General features: G+C 39.5%; 1 protein-coding gene and 1 long non-coding RNA gene across 2 annotated transcripts in view; one reads left to right on the plus strand and one right to left on the minus strand.

Annotated features, from left to right (window-relative positions):
- The window catches only part of st6galnac5a (ST6 (alpha-N-acetyl-neuraminyl-2,3-beta-galactosyl-1,3)-N-acetylgalactosaminide alpha-2,6-sialyltransferase 5a), an 87,956-nt gene that overhangs the window by 54,498 nt on the left and 14,313 nt on the right, over positions 1–19,145 (minus strand). The gene's annotated exons all lie outside the window — the stretch shown is intronic.
- The window catches only part of LOC124870687, a 59,233-nt gene that overhangs the window by 26,033 nt on the left and 14,055 nt on the right, over positions 1–19,145 (plus strand). The window contains exon 2 of the long non-coding RNA XR_007038864.1: positions 4,978–5,249. This is a non-coding gene — a long non-coding RNA (uncharacterized LOC124870687). The remainder of the gene's footprint in view (positions 1–4,977; positions 5,250–19,145) is intronic.

The raw sequence follows: 19,145 nt of genomic DNA on the forward strand, positions 1-19,145 counted from the left end.
CCAGTCATTAGGGAGACCCAAGTGGGAAGTAAGCTGAGAGCTAATGAAGACGAGGAGAGGAGGAGGACGAAGAGGAGGGAGTGGATATCAAAACGGAGGCAATTAGGGATTCTGGCGGTCAGCAGTCATACTCCAGGTTGACAGCTCCTGCCGCTCCGGCGCTCCGGTCTTAATTAGGGCCCAGTTTTCCGTGAGGATCCTGCTGGCAGACGTGTTTGATGGAGGGCAATTATCTCCTTCAGGGGAAAAAAACAACGTCTGACTTGAAAGGAAATAATGAAAACTCACTGATGAAGAGTGGGTTTTTTTGATAGGCGACATGGCTGATGATCTTGTTAAGGGGGTCTGGTTAAAATAAAAGCTGATTTCATCCCAAGCGTTTGAAGCAGAGGAGACAGCGGTGCTCTGATCTTCAAAGGATGCACCATTGTAAAGGGAGTCCTTCAGTGCAAGTGTTTGAGGACGAAGAGAAGTTCAGCAATGATGCAGACAATGCTGCTGAGTGGATATCTACAGTGGGTAGTCTCCAAACTGGATCACACACATAACCAGCTGGAACACACAACCTGAATACACAACATATTTGCTCATTTATAAAAACATATCTAATAAGACAAACTCAGCAGCCCGACAAGTGTAAACAAGCAACTGTTGCCATTTCAATTAGTAAAAGGATAGATAACAGAGCAAAGGTGGATCCTGAATGAGATAAAAACATAGATTTCAGTGGAGCTTTAAAAAGAGTCAACTTTCATCAGCATAAAGATAAACAAACCGAAGGTCTCATCAAATATTAACAAAATAAGAAGCAGAGCTGCAAGTCAGGAACTTTTCACATTTAAAGCAGTGCAAAGCCGCAGAAGTATTTTAGCTGGGAGTAATCAGCCACATAAAATTGTTTTCTGATTAAACAAACTGTTGTCGGGCATAAAAGCTGGTCCCAATGCCAAGAAATTGCACTATATGACCGTTGGGCCTCATGAATACCCAAGGTGTGAACCCTATCACAATCTGTCAAGCGCTTATAATTCTGTCTACTGCTGCGTTCAATTTGCCTCACCCTGACAACACGCAGCTAAAAATCCTGCCTTAAGAGTCAATCACATCCAATTTCAGAGGCAAGTTTGAGCAGCAAAGTCTTAATGAGGCGGCTTGGATCGCTGCTGTTGCTCCAAACCTTCAGGACAATCTTTACTGTTAGAGTGAGATGCTTAAAAAAAAAAGAGTGAGATGCTTGGACCTGTCGTAAGATGACCTGTCAGGGCATACTGAAAAGCATGCTGCAGTTTTTTTTAGCAAAGGCAGACCAACCACGACAGTTATGGTTTAGGGACAGAAGTCGAGATTATACCTTATACAGATAGGCCTCAAAATATTCATACAACTGGTATATAAATAAAAACAAATGATTTTATTCAAAATACAATCTAATTTTACATTGTTTCATGTGAGAGATGCCTGCATCATTTCCTGATTCCTGATGTAATGTTTACATCTAAATCTACCTGGGGTATGAATGATTATGGCCTTGTTAGTTTAAAACCACTTCTGGCTCTGTTTAACATTTCCAAAAGGAGTTGTTTAAATATTTCTGTTTCTATGTCAATAAAACAGGGAAGAGCATTCAACAACAACTTTGTGGACAAGGCTTCCTCTGACATTCACTAAAAATAACTTCCAGTTTACAAGAATTAATAAAACTGCTCCATTTATATGTTGGACGACTGGTTCCTGAACCTTCAAGGTTGTTACCCTGACCATTGCTGGTTGCAATAAGTAAAATAAATAAAAGCATAATGCAACACACACCGCTCCATAGCCATTAACCCATATTAAGTGTCTAGCAAAAGTAGTTGTTAGTAAATGTTGTGTAATTGTGTGATGGAATGAGAGGATACAGATATTTTATTTTATTTTTAGAAACAGAAGTCTAAATTATACTACATCATGCATTTGTGTTCAGCCACTCTATCAGTGCTTTTACACCAAACCTTTGGAACACTTTGTACCATGCCAAAGTCCTGTTTCTGGAGTGGATCAGCCAGTGTAAACCCATCCCAGACCCTGAAACGGACCAGAGAACATTACCCTGGCAAGGTTAGAACTTCCTGTCTCGGCACTGTTTATTCAGAGCCTGGAGTGGTTCACTTGCAGTGTAAATACGTGCTTGGCCAGCGTACCAAAAGCAAGAAGAGAGGATGTAAGAACATTTCAGTAGACAAAAAAGAAGAAAATATAGAGCACGAATCCGAGACAAAAGGGTTTGAAAATGTCTTGTGGGGCTACGAGGAGTGGTGAAGAGGTGCAGGCGCACAGCTATGTTTGAACAACAAATGAGGCGGACTTCCTTCTTCATGCTTTTTGTTTTGTTGTTCAGCGCAAAGCTGCCTGCACAACATTCTGTTGCTACTGCATGACTTTGTTTGGTTTGGTCTAAAAACTTCTGTGTGAAAGCAAACCAGGCCAACTGAAGGTTTTTGAACTTTTACCAATCCCTAGACCGGTCCCTGGACGGATCCCTCCAATTAAGCTTGAAGTGTTTTGGGGTATGTCTCTACCAGCTTTTAACATTTGAACTAAAAGGTTCTGCCCATTTTTTAGCAAAACAGCTCAAACTTGATTATATTGGATAGAGAGCGTGTGGGATCATCATTTTTTAAGTTCTGCAACAGACTGGATTGGATTTCGGTCTGGACTTTGACTAGGACTTTTTAAAAGATAAATATGCTTTTCTCTACCATATCACTGTTGCTCTAGCCGCTAAGGCTGTTGAACCTCAGTCTCAGTCTTCAAGTCTTTTGCAGCCTCTAACAGGTTTTTCTTTCATACTCTATGCTCTATGCAGGTTCTCTCTCCCTGCTGAAAAGAAAAATCCCCACAGCATGATGCTACCACCACCTTCTGTCACTTTGGGAGTGGTATGTTCAAGTTGACATACAGAGTTAGTTTTCGGCCTTGCGTTGTGTTTTTCCATGTAGACCAAAAAGCTAGATTGGAGTCTAATCTAACCACAGCACCTTCTTCCACATGTTTGCCGGGTTCCCAACATGGCCTGTAATTCTCCAGCTGATGTGGATAATTATCTTACTTTCTTTCAACAATGGCTCTCTTCTTTCCACAATTCTATAAAAATAACATTTGTATAGGGCACAAATAAAGATTTTGCTCTAAACGGATTATTCCACCTAAGCTCTACATATCTGCAGCTCCTCCACTGATTTTCTAACTTCTCCAGTTTAGGTGGACAACCATGTCTTTGCAGGTTTGCATTTCTTTGTGTGTGCTGTCTACAAAGCTTGTGGAAAACTTTAACATGACTTCTCATGGCTTTGTTTTAACAATGACTTTCTTGTTGCAACTCTTTCAGTTAAGTCCAGATCTGTAGAGTTCCTGAAAAACAGTTCTGAGGCTTAATGTGTAGGTAAGCACACTGAGACTTCAATAGTCAACAGATGTAAGTGAACAGTAACGAATACTGAAATTAGCTGATAGATTTTCACCCAGAATTGTAATACCAAGGTTTTTTTGTTACTGCAGAATAAACCATGTTTTCTTTAAAGCAAATGTTCTTAAACCCATGCAATAATCTTTATGCACGGATTTGTTCAAAAGCTACAATTAACATTCCTTCTTTGTTGTCTGCAGTTAACAAAACTGCCTTAAAGGTGTGTTGAATCCTTCTAAATTAAATATTTCTAACACTGTGTTAGGCATAAAGGTTTGCAGCCAGGATTGCTTTGGATTGTCACAGAAAACAACTCTGCATTAGTGAGTAGAGTTGCAAAGGTAGAACATGACTTGGCAAGACAAACCGATCCATTACTTTGGAAGATCATAACATCCCACACTGCAAATATTATCCAGTGCTGTGAATTTATTTCCGGCCTAACGATCAGAGGCAAAACACTGAGGCTAACCTGCTCGTTTTTCAAACTAATCTAACATAATTGTGTGCTTGCAGCCAGGCTGAAGTGCCCTTGAGAACTGAATGCTGTTTTATTTTCCTGCTCTGAATATTTGTGCTAAAAAGAATGAAGAAATGCATGACACTGAAGATTAAACTCTGACAGCTTAAAGTTAAAAGTAAATTATTTGAAACACAATATGGCCACAGTCTATTCAAAGAAATGAAAGATAAAGTATGAACGTATTTTTGCATTCGTCAGCTTTTGTTCAGATTAGCTAAAATCTACTTAAAATGCTCAAATCACTCAAAGGAATAAAATGGTATCGTGACGATGGGACCATCACAATACCATCAACACATTAGTACCATTTATTAAAGTTATGCAGGATATCATATGCCCACGTATTGTAAAGTGAATAGCTGACCCTTATCCTGAATCCCAATAAGTTTTCTAAGAACCAAATATTACATTAGGTAATTCAGAAACCGTCAATATGGGCTCAGTTTTCCCTGATTTAGAGGTAGTTAATAGTACAGTTTACTAGACCTTGCAATGGGGAGATATTTTTAGCCTTTAGTTACTGACCCTCCCAAAACAAATTGAACAGGAAGGTCAGTTACTATGTTTCTATCAACCCAGATCTGCCATAAACATGTTGACCTCAGAAGACAGGCTTTTTTGCAACAGAGCACCATGCTTTTCCTTTTTTTGTGAGAAATATAATGAAAACAGAGAACAGATAAATAATCAAAACTACATTTGGGTGAGGTGAATAAAAATGTATATTAAGGTGCAAGTGTCATGATCCTGGTTTGTGTGTGAATGAGTGTGAGTGGTGTCTTTCCCTAAAGGATCTCTGCTGAAGGGCATTGCTAGAAGGACTCACACCTGTAAAAAATTCTCCACCTGGCTGCTGGTGATTTAAGGTGCTCCAGAACATCCATTCTTTGCCTGATGTTCAGCCTAATTGGTAGAGTTCAGGCCAACGTATCCTAGAATATGTTTCTAGAGTTTCTATGTGTTTGTTGCCTCCTTCTCCAGTTGATCATTATTGTCTCTGTGTTTCCAGGATGAAAAGCATTGGTCGGCTCCCAAGTCCTGCCAGCTCCAGTCAAGCAAGCTCTCAGCATCAGACTCACCTGCAATCTTTCCACGGTTGTTCTCAGCAGCCACCTGCCTGCCTGCTCTCCAACCAAACGCCTCTCAGCCCCAGAGATCCTTCTGCCTCTTCCATATTGGACACCACCCTTCCACTCGGACTCCAACTAACCATTTATCACTCTTAGAGGTCACCCCAGGACATCGACGCCCCTCCCAAAATTAAACCTCAGCGTCTCTACAGTAAGTTACTGGTCCTCTTTCTTCGAGCACTTATCACCTTCCTCCCTGATCTTTGATTCTCTTCCTCCAGACACCACAGAAGCTGTATGGAAAAAATTATATATATTTTATTTGATCTTTACCCAGTTCTGTGTGTGATATCTGCATGTGGGTCAGGAAGCTCCCTAGAGTCATGTCCTTCAATGGCACTAAATGCACTGAGCTTGGAGCACAGTGAAAGGACAAAACATTGTAATTTCAAAATATATTTTTCCACATTCTGCTTTATATTTTTCAGCAGTTTTTATTGAATTCTGAACATTTGGGTACAAAAGATTTACCTCATTGGGTTTTCTTTTCTCTTTATTTACAAATGTCACACTTTTACACTTGCCCTGCGATGGACTGGCGACCTGTCCAGGGTGTACCCTGCCTCTCGCCCATAGACTGCTGGAGATAGGCACCAGCTTCCCCGTGACCCACTATGGAATAAGCAGTAGAAAATGACTGACTGACTGACACTTTTACAGTTTTATTTTGATCAAGCAGATTCTCTGAAGAATTAGTGCAAAACATTTTATTCATTGGGCTCTGTCATCTGTATGTTCCACAAATCAGGAAGCAACATGATGATGAAGTTGGCGTCTGATTGACAGATTGGTAAAGGGCCATTTCAGAACTTAGATCAGCTTTATCTCAAGTCTTTAACACTTAGACTTATCAAATCAGGACCAAATTGCTCAAGTAGAAGGCATTTGGACTTATCTCATTTCTTGAGTTTTTGCCTCTCATCCAAAAGGCTTCTTCAGTTCTGAACATGGTTGAATGTAACAGTCTTATAAACTGTAGTCGTAATAATCACAACATTAGGGCCATTAAGGTCACTAATGGGGCAATTAGGACATGCAAGTCATTGACCCTACCTTCTCCTGATCTCAGTGTTTGCACCGTTGCTGCTTGACAATCCAAACATGTTCCTAACAATGCAGCGTGACTTGTTTTAGTCAGGTGTCCCAAGGTGTGAATGACTAAAAAAAACACCTGAGGAGATGAGACAAGGCTAAAGAGTAGGTGTTAGAAAGATGAAACCTGAGGCCAACTCCTCTGTTTATTCCTCCTTTTACTCGTCTCTCAAACCACCTGTTCTTTCTGTCCAAAATGTGCAAATTTCGGTCTTCACATGAATGCCCTTTGTCCTTAAGATGTGCTTACTTCTGCTTAAACATTTACTCTTCTCATGTCTTGGATGACTGATAATCTACCAGAGTATCAGGACCAAATAAATAAATGATGAAAATTAAGAAGAGAGATCATATTTCTCTTATTTTAGCTTCCCTTCATTGGCTCCCTGTTAAATCCAGAATACAATTTAAAATTCTCCTCCTCACATATAAAGCCCTTAATGATCTAGCTCCATCATACATCAGAGATCTGATTGTTCCATATGTTCCTAACAGAGCACTTCGTTCTCAGACTGCAGGTTTACTGGTGGTTCCTAGAGTCTCCAGAAGTAGAATGGGAGGCAGATCCTTTAGTTATCAGGCTCCTCTCCTGTGGAACCAGCTCCCAGTTTTAGTCCTTGAGGCAGACACCCTGTCTACTTTTAAGGCTAGGCTTAAAACTTTCCTTTTTGATAAAGCTTATAGTTAGAGTGGCTTAGGTTATCCTGAGCTATCTCTGTAGTTATGCTGCTATAGGCTTAGGCTGCTGGAGAACATAATGACTACTTTCACTCTGCTACATTTTCATACTACTCTCCAATTTTGCATTATTTGCTGTTATTTCAACTTTTAACTTTATTTTCTCTCTGTTTTTTCTCTTCCTAGGAACTATACATGGCCTGACTCTGTATCTACCTGTGACACCTTCCAGGAGGGTGTCATTGTCCCAGCTTCCGCTGCCAACAACTTAATGCTCACCTTCTACTGATGATACATTTGGCCCTGTCTTTCAGTGTTTAACCCTTTTCTCCTAGACATAGCTACTGACTGAGCTTTTACTGTGACTAACTATATGTGCTCTCTCTCATTAAACTAGAAGACTGGCTCAGAGTTTTCTGTTTTCTCTTCCTAGATGAAACCACTATAAGAGCTACATCCATTAACATTTACTTTTCCTTCCCATAGAAAGTACTCCTGGATCAGTGCTTCTGTGTTCTTTTTCTGTCTCTGCTCTGTTCTCTCAAACCCCCAGTCAGTCGTGGCAGATGGCCGCTCACACTGAGCCTGGTTCTGCTGGAGGTTTCTTCCTGTTAAAAGGGAGTTTTTCCTCTCCACTGTCGCTACATGCATGCTCAGTATGAGGGATTGCTGCAAAGTCAACGCCAGTGACTGTCCACTGTCTTTACATGCTCATCCAGGAGGAGTGAATGCTGCAAGTCACTGACACGATGCAATCTGCTGGGTTTCCTTAGATAGAAAAGGTTTTTATCCAATTTGAATAAATAACTGAATCTGACTACAGGATTAGGATTAGGATTAATTGGAATGTATGTACATTAAATCTTTTTGATTCGACTGAATTTACTTAGCCCATTTTAAAGTTACCTACCTTTCACACAATGCAACAGGAAACAACACTCGCCAATTATTTTTACCTCTGCCTTCCTGGCTCCCTGTTGGATGGAGTAAGGGGGAGTCAGGTTTAGCCCAAACGAGCTCAGTTATGGTTGAGGTGCAAACACACCCTCCATTTCTGCTACCTGTATGACCCCCTCTCTTTTCCAATGGTTATAATCAGTCTGACAGAGAGAGGTACCCCCAATCCTTGTGGTTTGTAGTATAACAATGGCCACCAGTGGGCTCTAGATGGACAAACTTTATCAGTTTATTATTTTACTTAGTACCCCTACACATAGCCCTTCCTAAAATGTCCAAACTCTAACACTCAGTAGTTTATTCTAACATCCCCAACAACCCCGCACCATTTCAAACCCTTTTTGCATTTAGACGACATATGTTGTGAATTGACGCTATATAAATAAAACTGAACTGAAATATGATACAGATTCTTTAAAGCACAGCTTGTGATCTGTGATGCATTTATTCTGTTTGTAAATATTCTTCAAAAAGCCTTTCAGGTTTTTTTTTTTGCACTTTAACCAGGCTCAGATTAAATGTGGTTTCAGAAACTCTAGATGGCAAGAAAATAATCAAATGTTCCTGTCTTGGTCTGATAATCAGCGCACTCTCAGTCAGAAACTCCAACATTACTAATCAGTGAGTTGGAAAAACGTAAGCTGTGATGAGACTAATCAAAGATAAAATATGCCATTTAAATGTAATCAGAGTAAAACCTTTATACTTTTGAAATTCAGAAATTTATATTTTATCTTTTAGGTAATGCAATAAGGTACAAAGTCTGACAACTCAAATATTTTCCATATTCAATTTCTTGGGACTTTTGTATTGGGACTTTTTAAAGTCTTACTGTTGGAATAGTCCTAACATGTCATTCAAGGCTTTAATGATCACATAGAAGAAAGATCTCTGTCCATAACAGTTTTTGAAAGCTTGTGATGGGAAAAGTCCATTTGTAACAGACTTCAAGGTACGACCTGTTCCTAAGTTGGGTTTTGTCACCAAAGCAATGAGGGCTGCTGAAGTGTTACTATTTAATATTTGAAAATACAGTTTAATGCCAATGTTCATGCAGAGCAGTGGTGAGTCCAACCGGGAAGTCTAATGTGGATCTAATAAACCCTGTTCAGAAGAAGCGGGTGTAGAAGATGGATGGAAATGTTTTGGAAACAGAAAGTGTCAAATTTGGCCTAATTTTTACAATAGGCATACCTTTTGGTTTAGCTTTTTAATGACGCTTTGTAAATCCTCAAAGTAAACAGGTTGAGAGTCCAGAGTGATTCCCAGATATTTGTAAGTGATTTCACTGGAGTTGTTGGTTTGAAAAGGTAATGGGATTGGATGTAGATAAATGTCTCCTAGGTGAGTAAAAGAACATGCATTCAGTTTTTTTAACATTCATAGTTAAATGATTGTTTTGCAGCCACTGGTGTAAATGCTCAAAATCTGTATTTAGTTTGTTGTTAATTGCATAAATGTTTGAACCAGACACAAAAACTGCATCAACATACAACAGAGTGTGAATGATTAGCACATGAGGAAGGTCATTGATGTACATCAGAAAGAGCAATGATCCCAAAATGCTTCAACATGGAACCCCCATAGAACAGTCCCATGCCTGTGATGATGTTGCTCCAAGAAAACACTTCAGTTGCAGAAGAAGAATTAAAAGATAGATTAGTTTAACAAAATGTGATGGTTCACTGTATGAAAGGCTTTTTTGAGAGCCAGTTCCAGCCACAGGTCCCTTGTTTAGAGCAGCTTGTACCTGTTCAAATGAATAGAAATAATGCTGATATGGTTGACTGCAGGGGTCTAAAACCATACTGACAATCGCGCAGCAGATTATTGTCTTTAAGGTACTGGACTAGTTGGCTATATAATGTTTTTTAAAGAAACTTAGAAACTGTTGGGGGAACTGAAATCGGTCGATAATTGGAGACATTAGTGGGATCATCTGAGCGGTATTCCAGGTGCAGAAACCTAAACTAGCTAATGAACAAGTTAACTAAATTATGGTAAAGTGGTATGAGAGTTCTAGCATGGGTATTTAGAAACTGCATATTTGGATTGTTTATATCACAGGCATGGGAGACATTTCAAGATTTTAATGTAAATTAGTCATTGCTGAGATACATTTGGTGGCACTGGGAGCACTGGAGGAGGTGTAAATTTAGAAGACATCTCTCTCTGAAATAGAATATTCATTGCAGGAATTAATACGTTAGATTTTTTTTTCCATGATCAGAGAGAAGTACTGTTTATGGAAATTTGCAAATTACTGTTATTTAAATTTAATAGTTTGCCATAAAGATTCTTGGGTTGGAGGCAGCTAAATTAATTTGGTTTTGAAAATAGAGTTGTGTGGCTTTATGTGATTCAGTATTACATTTGTTTGTGTAATAACGAAAGATCAGCTTATTCTAAAGTGTTTTTAATAATCTGTACGCTTTCAGATAGGCTTTCTTCTTTAAGAGCAGTAGGATTTCGGCATTTACCCAGGAAACTTTGTTTTGCCTGATACGTATTTTACAGATTGTATTATATTTTTGGCATTTGACCTCCACTCTGCTATGGAAATTTGATAAGGAATGGTCAGGATTTAACAAAGACATCTCATCCCTCCAATCAGTACCTCCGAATTCAGCATTAAACTGGGCCAGTTTTGAGCTTGGTAATTTTTTTTGTGTAATTGTTTTTATGATTGTTTGTTGCCGTTTGTTTAGTTTAATATTACTTTTCCTTATCCTGTAATCACTTAAGATTTGGTTAATTTAGTTTTAATGCTGAGTTATTTGCCCTGAAGCTGTACTCCGAACCTTTGAAAGAAATGATGCCCAACATAATGTTCTTGCGTAAGTAGGAAACTGAAAAATTAGCAGCCCAATTTCTACTACGTATTCTAGAAAATCAAACTGTATTTATCTCCCTGCATTTACAAACTGTGGAAACATATTTCCTTATAGAGATTGTACAGTATTTCAACTTCAAGGTGGGTTTTCTTGCAAGCAGCATTCGTTGGTTCTCCAGCTGCAAGTTATCAATGATTGTTTTACTCAGTGACCGGGCAAACCATTGTTAGAAATACAAAATGATAACAATGCCTTTTTTTATTCATTTAAACTCTGCAGCAACATGTTCAATATGGTTACAACTACTGGTGGGACGTGATTACAAAAAAGCAATTTTTTGTTCCTATATATTAAGATTATCATGGTGTGCAACAATTTCTACCTCGATTTAGTAGAAACTGGAATGTTGTGGCTTTTTTCATGCTGTGGTTCAACCAACCATGCTGGCTTCAAAAAGTACCCTCTTGCTTCCATTTTCTAACACTGAACTCCAGTGTGTACATATTGTTTGATTCAGGATGCTGCATCTATGTGTTGATTTTACTGATTGTCTGTGAGCACTGCCGTTTTAATAATGAAAGAAACTCAAACAGTTGATGGATTCCAATAGACACTGGAAAAAAAAACAGCTGTGTGCAAAAGCAGCATTTGAGGCAATTATGGTTTTATGTAGACTTATGACCATCATTCTATGTGTTAATTGCATTGGTGTAAAACAAGTATGTACATTAAAGGATGGAAATTAATAGCCTAACAAATATTCCATCCATGCAGTCCCTTACATTTGTGATATTGTGATAACGACTGTGATTTTATATACTATGCAGTTCTATTGAAAACTGGTACTAACGTTGCATCCTTACCTTTTGGTTGATGACTTAAAGATAATTTCAGTTGTTAACGTGTCCACACACTCTATAGGCCCTGCTCTGTCCTTTGCTTAGAAATACCCTTGAAGTTAAAAAACACCTTTGAAGCTCACGTGCAGTCGGTATCTGCCCTGAAGGCAGGACTCTGTGTCATTAAACCTAACTCTCCTCAATGCTTGTGCAAAAAGGTGAGCTGTGCCTTTTTTCTACCAGTTAAAACCTGAACCACCTCCCTTTTCTTCACTTCTTACCAAGCAGGCAATCAGAAAGACAACAAACGCCTCCCCCCCATTGTGTGTTTATATTCGAATCAACGGGAAGGAGAGGACCCAAGCATCCAGCTGGAGTGTGCAGGCTTGCAGTTTGTTGCAACACATACTCCCTCTGCCTTAATTGACTTCATATCAGCCAGCTAGCCACTGGTGCAGACTGTACAATGATACAGCCACTGCTTATCCCTATAACTTCCACCCAGATGGAGGAGCAGAGATATACTGCAGTGAGGACCACACAGACACACCCCTGAAGAAATGATTGCCTTGGCATGAATACAAAAGATGAGGTTCACTTTACCAGGTCAAAGAATCTCTTCCAGTTTTTCTGCTCCAAAATTTCAGCAATTTTGTAGGTGGCAAGCAGAGAAGATAGAGCTGGAAAAAGTCAGGGGGGAAGAGGCAGAGGGACATTAGGAGAGAGAGAGACAGAGTTGTAACAGGCGGAGGCGGGTTGAGGAGGGGTAGAGAATGAAAGGCAATCTGATAGATGAAAAAGAGGAGCAAGAAAAAGGAGTGGCTGTTGGAGACAGAAGCACTTTGGAGACCGGCAAATGTAGAGCAGCTGAAACACGAAGGAATTCCTGAAGGATTCTTTGATGAGCAAAGTTAGAATTACACCCTCACTTTTTTCATGCTGCCTTGGAAATTATAATACCAGATCAGGTCATTATGCAAAGCAGCAGGCATACAAACATCATTGAAACATCTGCAGGACTTCCTGTCCTGAGTGCGTGCACAACTAAAACTAATTCAGCATTCTAAGATGTTTGGATTCAAGCTCCAGCCGCCTTCTTCTCATTAACGTTCATTCCCACGTTGGACTGACATGTCTTCATAATCCCCTCTGATCAGTAAATGGGGAGTGATCGGCATGGCTATTTTCCTGCGCTGCGTGGTAAACAATGGCCTGAATCAATAACGAGATGATCATGTTGTTAGAAGTCTGTTCGGAAAAATGACTCTCAGACATCTGAGGGTCTCTCTTCCATTTTCCAAATCATGTCTTTCTCCAAATTGTAAAAACCTTTTCCTCCACCAGGCAACGCCAGCTGGAAATGAAACTGAAAGATAAAAGATTCAGAATTTGGCACTCAAGCAAACTGTTAAGCATCAAGCTCAAGATGACAAACAATTTTCACACTAACCCAAACATCTTCCTCCAGTCTGTGAAATTGTGTGTTAAAGAACTAAATCATGTTGGACAGAATCCCAGAGAAGCAATTTGTGATGTGCTCTTACAAGAACAACAAAGAGATACCAATAAAACATCCACAACACATCAGCTACTGAGTGGGAAAGGCTCTGCTGCCCCTATGAAATATTTTCATTACTAAATGTTCTTGGTGGAGTGTATCCATTATGTGGTGGAATAGAGGATAATGAGCGTCAGTAACTGAAAAAGGAGTGTGTGGATGATTGTGTGTGCATAAAACACCAGCTGCCAGTGACAACACCCGTCAAGCTGGAGGAATCTCGAGGGAGGCAACAGATTTTAAATTGACAGGCGGCGCACGTGAGCGTGGCTTCAATTTCCCCATGCATCTGTGCATGGAGTTTGTGTGCATGTATGCATGCGTGTCTGTTACGTTTCCCAAGTACTTATGGTGCCTTGAACATTTAAAAAAACATTTTTATGTCAGAAACCACAATCTTCTATGTATTTTATTGGGTTTTTTAAACTCAAATTAGAGCTTAATTGTGAAAAGGGCTTTTTTCGCAATTAATATTCTGAAAAGTGTGGAATACATTTATATTTAGCCCTCTTTACTCTTAAACCTCTAAATAAAATGTAGTGCAGCTAATTGCCTTCAGAAGTCACTTAATTTGTAAATAGAGGTGGGAGGTTGATGAGTTAATTTAGATTATTATTGACAGAAAAAATATGTTAAATGTATCCTTTTAATCGCACTGTGGAATTTAAACCCATATGCTGTCTGAGCTAGTATTTAAATGAGTAAATTTGTCGGAGTGCAAGTGAATGCAGCGCTGAGTGATCCAGAAACTACATCACACACCCACTCCCTCTTGTGTTGGATTGGTGGCAGGGAGCAAGCAATGAGAGCAGCACTGTTTGATGATGGTGTTATATGATTGGAGAGCACTTGCTTTGGAGCTTCAAGTTTCCCTTCATTAAATACGGTTCTAGATTTTTGGTATAGCACCATGATGAGATGCCCCTCAGTCTAAAAACCCTCACCTTCTGTGTGCAATAACCCAGACCTCCTTAAAAAGGTGTCCAGGATCTTGTGTTAAGGCTGTGCAAAGTCAGCAATTATTTACCACACAGTCCAGGTACAACAGCCGTCCTCCTGAGAAATCCTGAGCTCTTAGTTGCTGCTTTCTACTGTACGTTTTTCATTATTTAATAACTAAAGGTTTTTTTATTATTTCTTTTCTAATCAGCTGCTGTAAATTGATCAACAGTAGCTAAATATAGCACACATCCCCTAGACGTTTGTGCAACTAAACATAATTTTGCACCAGTATGAATAATAAATCTCTGACACAGCTCGTTTCCTCTGCTGCACCACCAGTCCACACTGATATAAATGTGTATACAAGATCTGAGACCTGGTGTGAGACCAGAGCGGATCCTGGTCTCATATCATGATTGATAATGGCTCAACCGAGCACAAATGACAAATACAAGTTTTTAGGCACATCTGGTACATGAAGGCTCTTGTGTTTTTATTACCTTCAGTTATTTAGAACCAATTTGTTTGCAGACCTTCTGAAAACCAATTCAGAAGTAGTATTTGGTATAGCAAAAGGAAGGTTTGACGAGGCAGCTTTTACTTTTTATATGTTTGTTGTGCTCAGTTTGAGGATAAATAACAGAAAGCAATTATGCAGAAAAATCAATACTCACCTGAAGCAGAAAACTCAAACTATCACAATCAAACTTTAGTACAGTGGTGTTTATACTGACTTGAGAAATAACTAACACTATCAATGACCAATGGCATTCTTAGAACCTATTAGAAGAAGGTCTTCTTATTGGAGACCCAAACACTTGGAAGAAATGCTTGTAACATCTGAGTTTTAGTTATAAAAGCATGGAAGTGGAAAATTAGTACCACCTTCTGTTTCTATTGTTGCACCTTTGTGTGCATTTATAAGTGCAGCTTAAATAGAGGTAACATTTACAGTAAGATGTCTCTCACACCAGATGAAGTCCACATAATTGTTAAAAATCTGTCAGAGCATGGCTTGTCCTTGCAGGTCATGACAGTTCTTCTAGCCCACACGGAGAAAGCAACGGGATCCATATTATGTGTGATAGTTTCTCAGCTGTATGGAGCATTAGCAAAACGTCTGAATTGAGGTTGTAGTTCATCATATTTTTATGGTGGTAGCATATCTGGAACCTGGAGGCATGGAGATATAGTAGCAGCAGTGACAGCATATTTAACTAGCTGGTTTATACCCTCATCGTCAGTGCAGCAGGACTGGTCATACTATTCACACACTAAGGCTACAACATAAAAAACCCCACACTGGGCTTGTAGCTACAAATTTTTTGTATCCCATCACTCCTCCTTTTAAAAACATACTTACTAAGCAGCTACAACAAACAATACATACCAATAAATACTGCACTACATTCAGACACTATGCACATAAGAATCTTTATGTGCTCTCTGCAGCAGTAAGGCTCCCAGCGTAGAAGAAGGACACACAGCTCCAAATTGCACCCAGGCCTGAGCGTGGTGGTTCATGGGAGACCAATCACAGCCAAACCCTTAAGGTTTTTAACAACCAGGGCCCTCCTAGCAGCTACAATGAACAGTCGGCACTCTCCATATCAATCAATACTGCCCCACACTCAGACCTGCATTCACTGGTCTAGCTCTGGATTTGGGCATCCAGCTGGGGAGAAGGGTACACACCTCTGAATTTCTAACCAAAAGAATCTCCACAATGAGCTACATGAAACAATCAATGCTCTCCATGCCAGTAAATACTGTGGCATGCTCAGGCCCATTTCACCCAGGAATGTGTCTATGCCAGGTTCGGTTTGTTAGGGCTCCTAGCTGGGGAGCAAGGTACACACTTTCACAACTGTGCTGACTGCTGGGAGACCAAAGGAGGTTTTGAGGTTTTCAGGACACAAATGAAAAAAAGTAACAAAGCATTTTCACAGAACATTGCATGCTTAGTTGTTTGCAGCGCTCTGTGCAGAAAGCCCCTTAAACGTCATGAACTCATGCTGATGTAAAACTACATAAAAAGCAGATGCTGTTTCTTCCTTCACAGCCATTCTGAAACTGATGGTTGGGTAGCAGAAACATCCCATATAAGAAAGAAAATTTGGTAGATATTCAGGAAACATCATAGAGCAGAAGTAATACCGGCAGGAAAAATCTGTTTGGCACCTACTAAGAGCATAGAAGATTTTCAAAATATGCAGCAACCCAGCAAGGTTTTAATAGGTTATAGGCTCACAGCAAATGTTAAGTGCTCTATGGTAAAAGAGACTTAAAAATATGACATTTTTGCTCTTTGCACTTCTCTAAAGTTGGAAAATTTGATACTGTAATACCTGCAAGTTTAGGTTTTATAAAGTTGTTTGCAAAAACTAACAGATATCTGGTTTTTTAAAGTCTTCTGGGGTTTTCAAGCTGTACATTCCCAGGTAGTAATATAAAAGTTTCTATTGTGACCCATAGGAACTTAAAGGACAGCTTTTTATCTCCCCAAAGACACAATTTTAATAGCAACGCTAATGAAATGAATCATAATGGTACTGTTTATTACCAAGGTAATGCCTTTTCATTTAGTTAATGAAAACACATCTGAGGTGCTATAATACTCAACCTGATGAGTAGGAAATACAAATGAGATACATTCTTGCAGGTTGATCTTCACAGTAAAAGGTAATAATTCCTGCCAGCAACTCATAACAACGGACGGACTCACAACAGTGAAAGGCATTTTTTATTTTGTTTTTACCATGGTGGTGAGCCTCCTCCATAAACCGAAGGCTCATTAGTTTAATCCTGAGTGTATTCAGCTTAGCCGGAATTCATAAAGACCCAAACAATGCACTGGTGCATACTAACAGCTTTTTGTCGGGAAGACTCTCCCATGGCATTTTATCCCTTAATGAGCCCATGATCAGCCGCCGAGGAAAAGGTGGAAATCACAGAGCTGCAGAGGTGGAACAAGTGTTCAGTGTATTATGTGATTCAGCTATGTAAGAATGTACTACTTCTGCTGAAAATGGGCTGCCCTACTGCAGTAGTGCTTTTGTTTTATTCCTTTCCACAATATACTAAAATTTTAAATTAGCGGTTAGCCTCCCTCTAATATACGTAAATGTGTTCTTCAGCTTCCAGACAGGTGGCTGAATAAAGCGTCATCTTCAGGGTGGTACCCTCAACTTTGGAGATAAGATGAGGAGCTCGGAGTCAAGCCGCTGCTAGTCCATATTGAAAGACATCAGCTGTGGTTGTTCAGACATTTAACCAGCGTAGACCCAGAACTTACTGGAGGGACCATATGTGCCTTCTTGCCTGGGATCTCCAAGAATAAGCTGGAGAGCGTTGTTGGGGAGAGGTTTCCCAACTGTTCTCCACACGATCTGGTCTTAAATAAGCGTCAGCAGATGGATGGATGGTTAGTTATGTGATTAAATGCTGTTCCACTTATGAAAAAAAAATGTCATAATTCAGGCTGCATTATAAATACATTTCTTGTGAGCTATAAAAAAATAGAGGTTGATCCTGAATACGTTACACTGTCAGAGGACAATATAGATGTAAAAAAAGAACCACTTCTGAACAACTGACAACATTTATTCAGAGCTTTATGTAGTTGCTGAGTCCTTGTCCTGTCTTTGTTGTGCTGCTGGGAGCTGCAAATTTAACAAACATATCATCTGACAGCGTCTCTATAAAACTACCCGATGCTTGTGCACAATAATGAGATTCAAATCAAGTGGGACGGTTGTTCATTGTAAAATAGTGGGAAGGTTTCTTCTGTTGTAATAAAATAAAGTGGGGGGCCTTAATTGTAAATGGTGTGAAACCATCAAGTATAAACTAAAGCTATTTTTAATAAATGTGTGTAACGTGACTTTTACACATTTACCTAATCTAAAACATCTTTAAGAACGTCAGCCTATTGCCATACTGTAGATTATTTTTAACACCAGCGTAAGTGTCATCAATTTTTAATTAAACCTGGACAAATGATTACTTAGAGTGAAAGTGGTCCTTGAATGATCTTATTTCATCCAAGTTATGCTATTTAAAGGTGACCTCAGGGAAATTTGGTGCAAAATATAAGTCAGATATTTATACTGAATTATCATCTGAGACCTGACAGAGGCTGGAATAAAGACAGCTGGCTGCAGCTAATAAAATTAACAGACGCAGAGGCTCATATCAGCGACGCAAACGAGTATCTGTCTGTTTATGAGCAGAAGATGGCTTCATTTCCTCTGCCTGTAATTACTGAGTTAATTCCTCCTTCCATCATCGTCTCATCAATAATGCAGCCAAGGCCCTGATGATGATGATGACAGCATCAGATGCTCTGCTAATAGTCGAGAGGAAATGCATCGACCACATGAGTATTAATATCACTAATGATGTTTTTGCAACTGCATGCACGGATACAAACTTTACCAACAGTGCAGACAGCTCCGTAGTGTCTTCCATTTCCTAATACTCAATAACTTTAATTGAAAAAGAAATGATGACTATATGCCAAGTTGAATACCATGATTCTCAAAAGTGTAGACGCTTCTGTACAATGTCAGTTTTCGCTCATGTAAAAAATTGAGATGATAAAATTCAGCATTCAGTTTTCTTTGGTAGGACTCTATCGACATGCAAAATCTTTGACAATATTTGCCCATGCTGATTTGCAAAACTTCTCCAAATCTAGCAGATTATAAGGACATGTCTTGTCCACAACCCTCTTGAGAAAACCCTACAAAATATCTTCTGAATTTAGTTCTGGGCTTTAATTTTCCTCTGATGTAGTAAATCTTTAGTTGGTTTGAATTTACGATTTGACTCACCATGATGTTATAAAGTAAAATCCTGCTAATGGGAATGGGAGCCCAGGGGCTGGTCTGTTGAAGAAATTCCCCTTGGGGACAATAAAGTCTAAAGTCTTCACCTTCAGCTTTTTAGCAAAACTCTTACTTCTAATCCTACTCATACTCGTACTCTTACTCGTTGTCTTCCGCTTCATCCGGGACCAGGTCACGGGGGCAGCAGATTCAGTAGAGACACCCAGACGTCCCTCTCCCCAGACACCTCCTTCAGCTCCTCCAGGAGGAGCCCAAGTCATTCCCAGGCCAGACGAGAGACATAGTCCCTCCAGCGTG

Source organism: Girardinichthys multiradiatus, chromosome 6 (assembly GCF_021462225.1).
Source record: "Girardinichthys multiradiatus isolate DD_20200921_A chromosome 6, DD_fGirMul_XY1, whole genome shotgun sequence".
NCBI classification, from domain to species: Eukaryota; Metazoa; Chordata; class Actinopteri; order Cyprinodontiformes; family Goodeidae; genus Girardinichthys; species Girardinichthys multiradiatus.